Raw genomic sequence first — 9,816 nt, forward strand, 5'->3', positions numbered from 1 at the left:
CTGAAAAAATTGGTCTAAAATGACAGCCAGATTAACTACTTGATGGCCTTGGCTTGGGCACAACAAAATAAAAAAGAAGAAGACTCCAATTGCCTTTAAATATCCATCAGGAACATGCACATGGCAGCTTCATTATATTCTGCTTTGACTTGTAGTAACCAAACACCAGTGCTCTTGTGCTGCAGTTGTACTTAGCTGTTTACTATGTCACAGTTAGTTTGTTGTTGATTTTTTGCCTTTATTGGACCATTGATGGCAGAGAGGTCAACAGGAAACAAGGGGAGAGAGTAATGAGTTTGACATGCAATCCTTTGCCAGACTTGAACCAGAGACGTTGCGGGTATATGGCATGCGCTGTAACCTATGGGCTACGAGGGCACTCCTGTTGTTTCATTTTAAATAAATATGTACTATTTAAGCATAATATCAAGTGAAATGATAAAAGTATCAAAAGTACATTTTGACACAGGATCTACAAGATCCACTACAAGATCCAGGTAGGGTAATAATGCAAAAGGTGAACCAGGTGCGTACTTTTCCCTGTTGGCGATTTAGTCTTGTTGAACACAAGCAAAGCCAACAGGATGATCTCTTTAAGACGTGTTATTTGTGAAAGAACTACAATAGTGTATCTGGTCTCTAGACTGTGTTTTCTGCAGACAGTGTACAGGAAACTGGACCTCTGTCCTCATATTCTCCTTTATGAAATCTGATTAGACTTCAGAATAGCCACGGATAAGTGCTGATGTTCTACATCTCATCTAATACACAGGCTTGAGTTTCAATCCAAGCCACCCGTCCCATGGTGAATGCAGGTATAAAATAATGGTCATGATGTCACATTGATACGGCCTCTAAATAAAGGAGTGATGTAATGTTGCACTGTAGATGTGGAAGAGGACAAAAGAAAATACAGCTCTCTAGTATGACACGGTCTTTTCTCATATCTATCTAGAAATCTAAGAAAGGGAAAGAGCCTGTGGGTTTTGGTACTTCATCCTTGTGGTTTTTCTTATGTAATCAAGACCATCTTAAGGTCGAGTGTTTCTAAAAGCATCCAGTTTAAAAAGAAAACACTGTGCTAAGGATGCCAACATCTCTTGTGGAAACTTATATTCTGTAAATATGTTCAATAAAATATGAAAATGGTCATGGATATGGTGGTTGAATCCAAATATGTGACTCAATATAGTGACGAATGCAACCCATGTACATGTCAGGTAGTTTCCACTGAACTGTTCAGGTATGTTCCTCCATGCTTTGTGATGACAGACAGGGGCCGGTCAACATCAGCTTTAGTGTTGACCTGAGGCAGAATGTGTTGCAGCTTGTCTGTTTGTCATGTATGCAAACTGTATTGGGGATCTTGTGAATCGAGAGTGGGAGGCCTGCTTTCAAGCATTTCTAAAAAAGCATAAGTCAAACCTCAAACACCTCAGTTAAACACACGCACGTACACGCGCGCGCACACACACACACCCACACACACACAGACTTTCTTCTGTGAATGACTATAAGACAATTGATAATCACACAAAAATGCTGGGAACAACTGTCTTTTAATGCCCTCGTGTATCTCCTCTGATTTTTTTGTTGGCACTTTTTAAAAGGTTTATCTCCCAATTTAATTCAGGAAGGCACTGATTGCTGAATGTTCTATGCCATTCAGCCAATATCAGAGCTTTGCAGCTAATGCAGGTGGGGCCCATTTGTAGCACCTGTAGAAGATCAGCCATACAGCCTGCAGATTCATTGCATTGCAACATCCCTTCAGGAAAGATACAGGTGTCAAAACTGTAGAACTATGACAGGAGGCAAAGTTGTTAGAAAGTTAAGCTCTCTTCCTGTCAATAAAATGTCTTCTGACCTTTTCTCTACTTTAGTTTGCTTACACGTAACAACAATTACAATGGACTAAACCCACAGGAAAACTTAAGGCCCATTACACTTTGTTATTCTGGGTAGACCAGCTGACAGGCATTCTGTCTGAAAAATCATTTTGTTTCCAAACATCAACCAGTGAATTTCTATTTTTAACCATTTTCCTATAACTTTTATTAGTGGGTCTTTGTATGGTCCTGTATCAGGGAGAAGATTTGGTAACCAAAGACTGGCTACAAAAAATGTTATCTGTTGGAAATTTAGGACCAAAATCCCATAATGTCATTGCTGCCACCTTCACAAACCAACTGATCAGTAGGCTATATGTCAAGAAATGGCGCAGAATAAACTGACAAGCTAAACATGTACGTCCATCACATATAATATCTCTGAATCCCCTCATTGGATTCTGACAAATTTCCAGAGAAGATGACTGTTAGTCCTATTTCATAGCTATTTAAAATTGCAGTGATTGGTGAAGGCTGTCTTTGTCTGTATATCATCCATAATAACTGCGCATCTCTGAGGAGATAATCCTTTGCTTAAACAGACACTGATACACAATCCCATATCACTATCATATCCAAGTTATATTTTTTATATCCATGTGAACAAATGAAATTGACAAAAACATTAAGAGACATTTGTTTACCCTCAAGGTATATTTCTCCTCTTCAGGCCGTGACCTCTTGGGCAAAGTTTAACCAACAGGGTCATCATGTCTGTCTGGCACACAAAACAACAGATATTCTGGCATTCACTACTGCACTTCTCAATCCCATTCTCCTCTTCCCATTCCAGATTTCTACAGAGGCAGCGCAGAGTGTCAGGTTTAGCTACAGTATCAACTGTCAGGGATTGGATTCAGATCAAAGTGGGATGGTGAAAAGAGTGAGATCCACACCCTGACTCCTAACCGTACAAAGAAGCTAAGGAGCAAACCCCCCTCCCCTGGGAGTTGTAATGGGAGCAGCTGATCACGCCTGTGTACCACAGCCATTTGAGTCAGCCCAAAGGAGCTACAGTGGAAAGTAGCATGCATCCTGTGATGAGGCCTTTTGATAGGATGTTTGGGGATAAGGTGGCAGAAGAGCCAGATTGGTTGTCAGAGCACTGAATGTCTGGTTTAGGAAAGCATCACAATCTGAAAAAAGAAAAGGCAATGAATCTTGAAAATACAAGTCCTGGTCATTTAAAGTCAACAGAAGTACTGGCTCATCATAATACATCTTTTTCTAATTTGAAAAACCCATCAGTTGCAGCAAATCAACAAATCCAAATTTACCCCAATCCTTGTCTGTGTCAATGTGGTGTTGTTCTTGTCTGCTGCATCATGACAGACTAGACTCCTCCTCCCCCTCAGAAACCAGGAGCTAATTGAGTTAGGACCGATCCGCTGCCCAATTTATCTCAAATCCTCGCTGATGTAGATCTAATTTCAGCCTCTTAGTACCACAAACAGGAAGAAGAAGCTAGTCGATAAACAGCCCATAGTCACTGTTGGAGGAAGTGAAGTGGTGTTGGTGGGGCGGGGCAGAATAAAGAGAATATGGTGACACAGTGGAAGAGGAAAGCAGGAGGGTTGTCATTATCCGTTGTCCAGTCCATCACTCAATCCATAAACCTCTGGCCTTCTGATTCCGGTGTAAAACTTTAGAAAATTCTATAGGCAAATTAGCATTAAGCATTAGCATAAGCATTTTAAGTAAATTGAAGATTTAGCATTTTAAGTAAATTAGATCCTCAGAAAACAGCATGTAGTTCAGTTTAATTGGTAAACTGGAGATTCCAGCTTTGCTTCTATGTATTTTTGTGCATTTTTGTTTATGCAAATTCATGTATACAGCCTTTGGACATTTAAATGAATAGGTCCACATTTTGAGGAATACTATTATTCCGTCTTGATACTTATCTCATGTCTGTACAGTAAATTGAAGATACAGCTAGCAGCTAGTTATCTTAGTTTAGCACACAAAGTATGGGGGGGGGGGGGGGGGTTGAAGCAGAGGGTAAAAGTGATAAAGTGTTAATTGTGATCTTGAGGTGTTGGTGGTAGTTGGATTTTGTAAGGTTCAGACAGAGTTTCTTTCTGTTTTCAGTGTGTATTCTAAGCTAACCCACTTCATGAAGCAAAGACATGAAATTGGCATTGATCTTCTCATCGTACTGTTGGCAATAAGCAAATAAGCGTATTTCCCACAATGCAAAATTATCATTTTAAAAGCAACTCTAAAGTAAAATATATAGTGTTAAACAATTTGCTTATTATCATCTATTGCTCTTTGGTGGCTATATATGACAATATTTTTGATGTGGAAAGAAAAAAAAACCAACATCCTAGACAAACATGTGGGTCACGGTTTTAAGATTTCCTAACTCTTTGGTGAGTCACAAGGACATACTGTAGGTCTAAGTACCAGAAGAAGCAGTCATGGGTTGACAGCAGAACCAGATGGCAAAAGGAAGCCCTCTGGTAAACCTCTGATCTAATATTTCAAATGGAAGACTGATGGAAACATCATGTCACAGACAACATAATTCATAATTATGGCATTTTATCATAATGGATTTTTACGGAATTAATTAATGTATTAAATTAAAGCATGACCACAGACAACATAATAGTTATTATACCTACGGTAAGAAACCACTGATTTGATTGTATTGGTTTTATTTCACTTTGGATGGGACATAATACTGTTACAATAAAAAAAACACTAAAAACACTAGGACAAAAGATAAGCAATATTTTTTTATAAAAGGTTTCACTCTCGTGAGATGTCATTTTCCAGACAGTAAAGATGTCACAGTAAATCCAGGAAGAACACAGCATGGATAAACATCACGGTACGTATATTTCACTTTACACAGTGCTGATTTTCACACATGGATTGCTAAGTCAATTTCATGACTTCTAGGATTGCAGCTACAGTTCCCTGACTGCCAAGCCTTCTCAGGAGTATAGAATTCACCTGGGAAATCTAATTACTCTCCACAGAAACAGTAGATGGACGGATATGTCTTGATTGAGGAAGGTCCCATCAAAACAAAAGGCCTTGTGAACAACAAGAAAAACAAGCTACAAAATCTTTTCCCATGAAAGTCAGTTCACACAGCTTTAAATGGACAGGTGTGTTATTCTTCCTGCTGAGAAGAATTTAACACATTACAAAGAATTACAACTTCCTTTAACTATCTTTAGGTGTAAAATACCATATGGTTTTTCATTCATTGTATTCCACATGTTCCCAACCAACATAAATGTATTACTTTTGATTTCATGTTCTGTAAAAAATTAGATTGACACTGAATTATTCAAATACCATGATAATGTCTATTTCCCAGGTCATCTTCAGAATGATTAGCTGTCTTTAGCTCCCATTTGTTGGCAAAGATAAGACAGCCAAACAATAATGAGAAAATACCCCAAATGAAAACAAAGTTGTTGGCCTGAGGAGTATGCTTGTAAATACTTACAAGCATTTCAAGAACAGAACAGCAAAAAATAAAAATGAAGAATGAAATCAAACAAACTAGATTTATTACATATTGCACATTTCATATTAACATGTTCATTGCAACTCCTTCAGTGCTATTAAATCCTTATTGGACAATCTATAAAAGCAATGTATCAAAATATATTACATGAATACCCTAATTTGCTCATTGAAGAAAAGATTTAAAATAACATTTTCACAAAAGTTTGTGTAATTATCCAAGAATGTTGGCATCAACCCTCCTTAAATTAACTGTTATAAATAGATGACGTTCTGTATATGTATATATATATATATATATATATATATTTATACATACATAAATAAATACTATATACTCACTGTACACCTGTGCAATCTAATGCAATCCAATATGAGAGTATTGTCATAAATTCTACTGTTACAGAGTTTCTACATAGTCAGAGAGGTGATAACTCTACTTAATGTTTATTATTGAGGTCATAGTGGTGGTATACTGGGATGCATTATATTGAATGATGTTTTAATATTTTGTCCACTCCATTAACATACATGAGAGGGGCACAATATCATGAACACTTTTATCATTATCATATTAATTATTAATTATATACTTTAGTACATTTTCTTTTCCTACACTGATTACATGCACATAATAGCTATATGTTTATACTGATGTGCTTGTTTAGCTATATGTCTTGTGTATGTGAGTATACTGAAAACCACCCAAACATGCTTAGTCAATAAAGCTGATTGTTAGCAGATTTAGTGACTTATTCTTCAATGTGTCTTCATAACAGACTTAGAACATAGTGGCATGCAATACAATGAAGTGTAGCTGGGATTTTGGGGGAATTTTGAGTGGGAAATAAAATTAAATATCAGTGGTCAAAATGGCCTTTTTGCTCACCACAAAGCAGAACTTCTATTCATTAAAACTTGATTCACATCAATCTTCTCTTCATAAAGAATCACAGAGGCTAGAATCTTGCACAAATTGACTCAAGTTCAGATGTAATTATGCTGTGAGCCGCTGTGTATAGTGGTCAGTGGTGCTGACATAATGGGTAGAATGTGGGGAATAGACAAGGTCAAACATCAGATGGGACCCTTGCTGACCCCTTCAACATACCACACAGAGGACTTTATGAGGGAATCCAATTTAGGCAGCTAAGCCCTGAGCATCTTGTAAACCACTGATTCTTGAGAGTCGGGACAAAACACCTTCTGAAAAACTTTTTTTGAAAATTTACACTATATTGATTAGAGTTATATATTCATGTAGATAAAGATATGTGCTATTTAATCATGTAAAGGTGCAGGCTGGAGGTTAAAAAACATTTTTTAAAGAAAATTATTCAATAAGCAGACCACAGCCTGCCCATGCTCTACAAATCATAAGTATATTAATAAAATAATGTAATTGCATGCTATATATGTACATTAATGTGCAGATAAAACCCTAAAATAACATTCTAGTCCTTTACTATGTTTGATAATAGTGTAATATTAGCACATTAAGCAGTTATTGGTGGATTTGTCAACTCCGTCAGACATAAAACCTGACGGAGTTGACTCTGACGGAGTTGACGAAATGGCATATTTTTTCCCTCCAAAAAAACCCCAATGCAGCTAGCTAGCTAATTTTTTGGCTATTGCTAGCTGTCTCCATAATCTCAATAAAATACTTTCATTGAATCCACTATGGCTTAAAAAAAGTATCATAACGGAGATACGGTGTTGACATGCTCCAGCTGTGACCATAGGAAAATTGACATTGTTCATCTAAAATATCAAATAATGTCAAACTTACCAGAGCATGTGTGTTATATATGCATTCACCACAGCCAGGAGAATGAAAAGGGATCCTCAGGGATATAGCTGATCATGCTATTGCCTGATTTAATGAGGTTTATGAAAAAATCTGACGGAGTTGACGGAAACAGAGGACACAACTTTGATAGGCAGATTTCTATGGAAAATATTTTTAGATGTTGATGGCATGCATTGTTTTATACATTTATAACCCTTGTCTTTGATTTGATATAAATGTTTTCACAATTGTAGAGGTTTTTAAAGTTTTTGTAGGCTGGTGAATATTGTGACCTCTTGCTGAGGACAAGAGAAATAACATGGGCCGTCTAACCACTGGTCATACATTTAATCAAATATCCCCCCAAAAAGTAATTATCTATGCTAAAACATAACATCAGTATTCATAATTCCTTTAGATCTAACTTTGTGAGCATGTCAATCATTATTATTTTCTTTATTTTTGATATAAATAAGACTTTTCTATGTGGGACATGTTTTGTCCCGACTCTCAAGAATCAGTGAAACGTCAACAAGCTGTCACTCACATTTCCCTCTTTATTCTCATCCACCGCCTTCCCTTTCACCATCTTCCCACTTACTATGTCCCCCAACCTCCCTCCTGAGGCTACAAACTCCCCTGCCACAGCACAAGGCTGCTTCTAAAACAGTTCAGGTATGAACTTGAGGAAATATTATTCAAGATGGTTTCATGGCTCTGAGCTGGAAACTGCATGGTTGATATTCTGGTTGACAGATTTAAACCAAAACAAAAGAAAACTGAGGAGATGTCAATTTGAAGTAATTTATGTTATTTCGTGTGCTAATGGATTGTTAAATATTTAGCATTTTGGGTTCTGAGCTTCTAATGATGGATGTTGAGATGTATCAATGCAATTATCAATGTAAATATTTAATTTATGTATTTATAAAGCTGCAAGGAACCTCATAAAGAATGCATGCAGTTTACCAGTCTGTTCTTTTTTTTTCTTCAAGACATCTTATGTTGAGACATTTCACTTAGGAGCTATCTGTTTTAAGGAGAGTATGATAAAGTGCATTGTATGGCAGTAGTTTACAAGTGACAGAGAAGATATAACTTGCCACACATGGATGTTATTAAATTTGACATATGTGGGTAGTTAATTGGATTTGGAACTGCAAAGATGAGTGAAGAAGAGTTTCCTCTTTATTTTGTCTTTTTTGTTGTTTTTCACTTATGTCATTTAGGGAAGAATTAGATGGCCACATGTATTTTCAGGAGGATACATTAAAGCATGTATTTGAGTTTGAGGGTATATTTCCCAATCACTAATAGGTATTAGCCATTGTTAGCCATTTAATGCAGTCTTCCCCCTGAATTTCCTCTGGCACCATCACGAGTTTGATGTACAGTATGTCATTTTAAGTCAAATGTCTCAACAACTATTGGATTGATTACAATGGAATTTGGTAGAGCCATGGGATTGTGATGGCTCTGGCGGCCCACTAATTTTACTTTGCCTAAGGCTATATGTTCGCTAACATGCTAAAATACAATGGTGGACATGGTAAACATACAAACATCAGCAGTGAAGCATTGTCACTGTCATCACCAACCTGATGAATGCATGTAAAAATATTCAATGAATGATGCATTGTGTACTGGGTTCACTAGATCCTGCAACATGTTTTAGATTTGATAGCATTGTGGACCATGTGAGCATGTAAGGATTATCCTCATTTTGACTACTCCTCCAACCCTCAGACGAGGGCAAGGCTTTCCTATAGAAATGTGTTTTGATTGTATGTAAAGTATCTTAAATGGTGTGTACACCATTAAATTATGGAAAGATAAATAAATAAGCACATTTTTCCTTTAAACTGAATGTCAGTCAGGAATTGTGACATACCTGCAGAGTGATAAATTAATTTCATATAGTCACTCAAACTAATAACAGCCTTGTCATTCCATACAAAGGCTATTTGGAGCTCTCCTGTGAGCTCTGGGCATGACATTAGATTTGTAGAGAAGTATTATCTCAACAAAAGACATCTGCTACATAATGATATCAGTTCCAGTGTGAAATATGTTTTATTTCTTGCATGTGGGTCTCCATTTCTCTCTCTTATTCATGTTCACATATTGACTTTAACACTTTCAAATACCCTATAAGCCACAGGATTAACCTTCCAATGCGACATTGTTAGAGGAGCTCAGCTAGTACATGAGAAACATAGAGCGATCAAACAATGACTGCTGCTCCGAGATATAGAGAGAGTTGGTGGACATGGATTTGTATATAGATAGGATACAAAAATTGTGTATATTTTGATTAACAAGTGTACTTTTTTCTTGAAAGGGAATCTGATCTGTTAAGAAACTTACACATAACTCACCTCATATGTAAGTATAGTGGATTTGACAGACAGTATATTGGGCCATGTGGTTCTGGACATATTGTCTTTCTTTGAAGTCTGTGCTGTTCCCTCAATGACAAATTACATGTTGTGGGTGTGTGGTAAGTATTGTTATGTCTACTGTAGGTCTCACCCCATACTGTTAAGGACACACTGACTGACAATGATGAATTTCATCCCCAATGAGAAGACACAGGAGATACCCGCTCTGTCAGTTTCCACACTCGGGCCAACAAAGGAGGTTCAG

The sequence above is a fragment of the Scomber japonicus genome, chromosome 20 (assembly GCF_027409825.1).
Source record: "Scomber japonicus isolate fScoJap1 chromosome 20, fScoJap1.pri, whole genome shotgun sequence".
NCBI classification, from domain to species: Eukaryota; Metazoa; Chordata; class Actinopteri; order Scombriformes; family Scombridae; genus Scomber; species Scomber japonicus.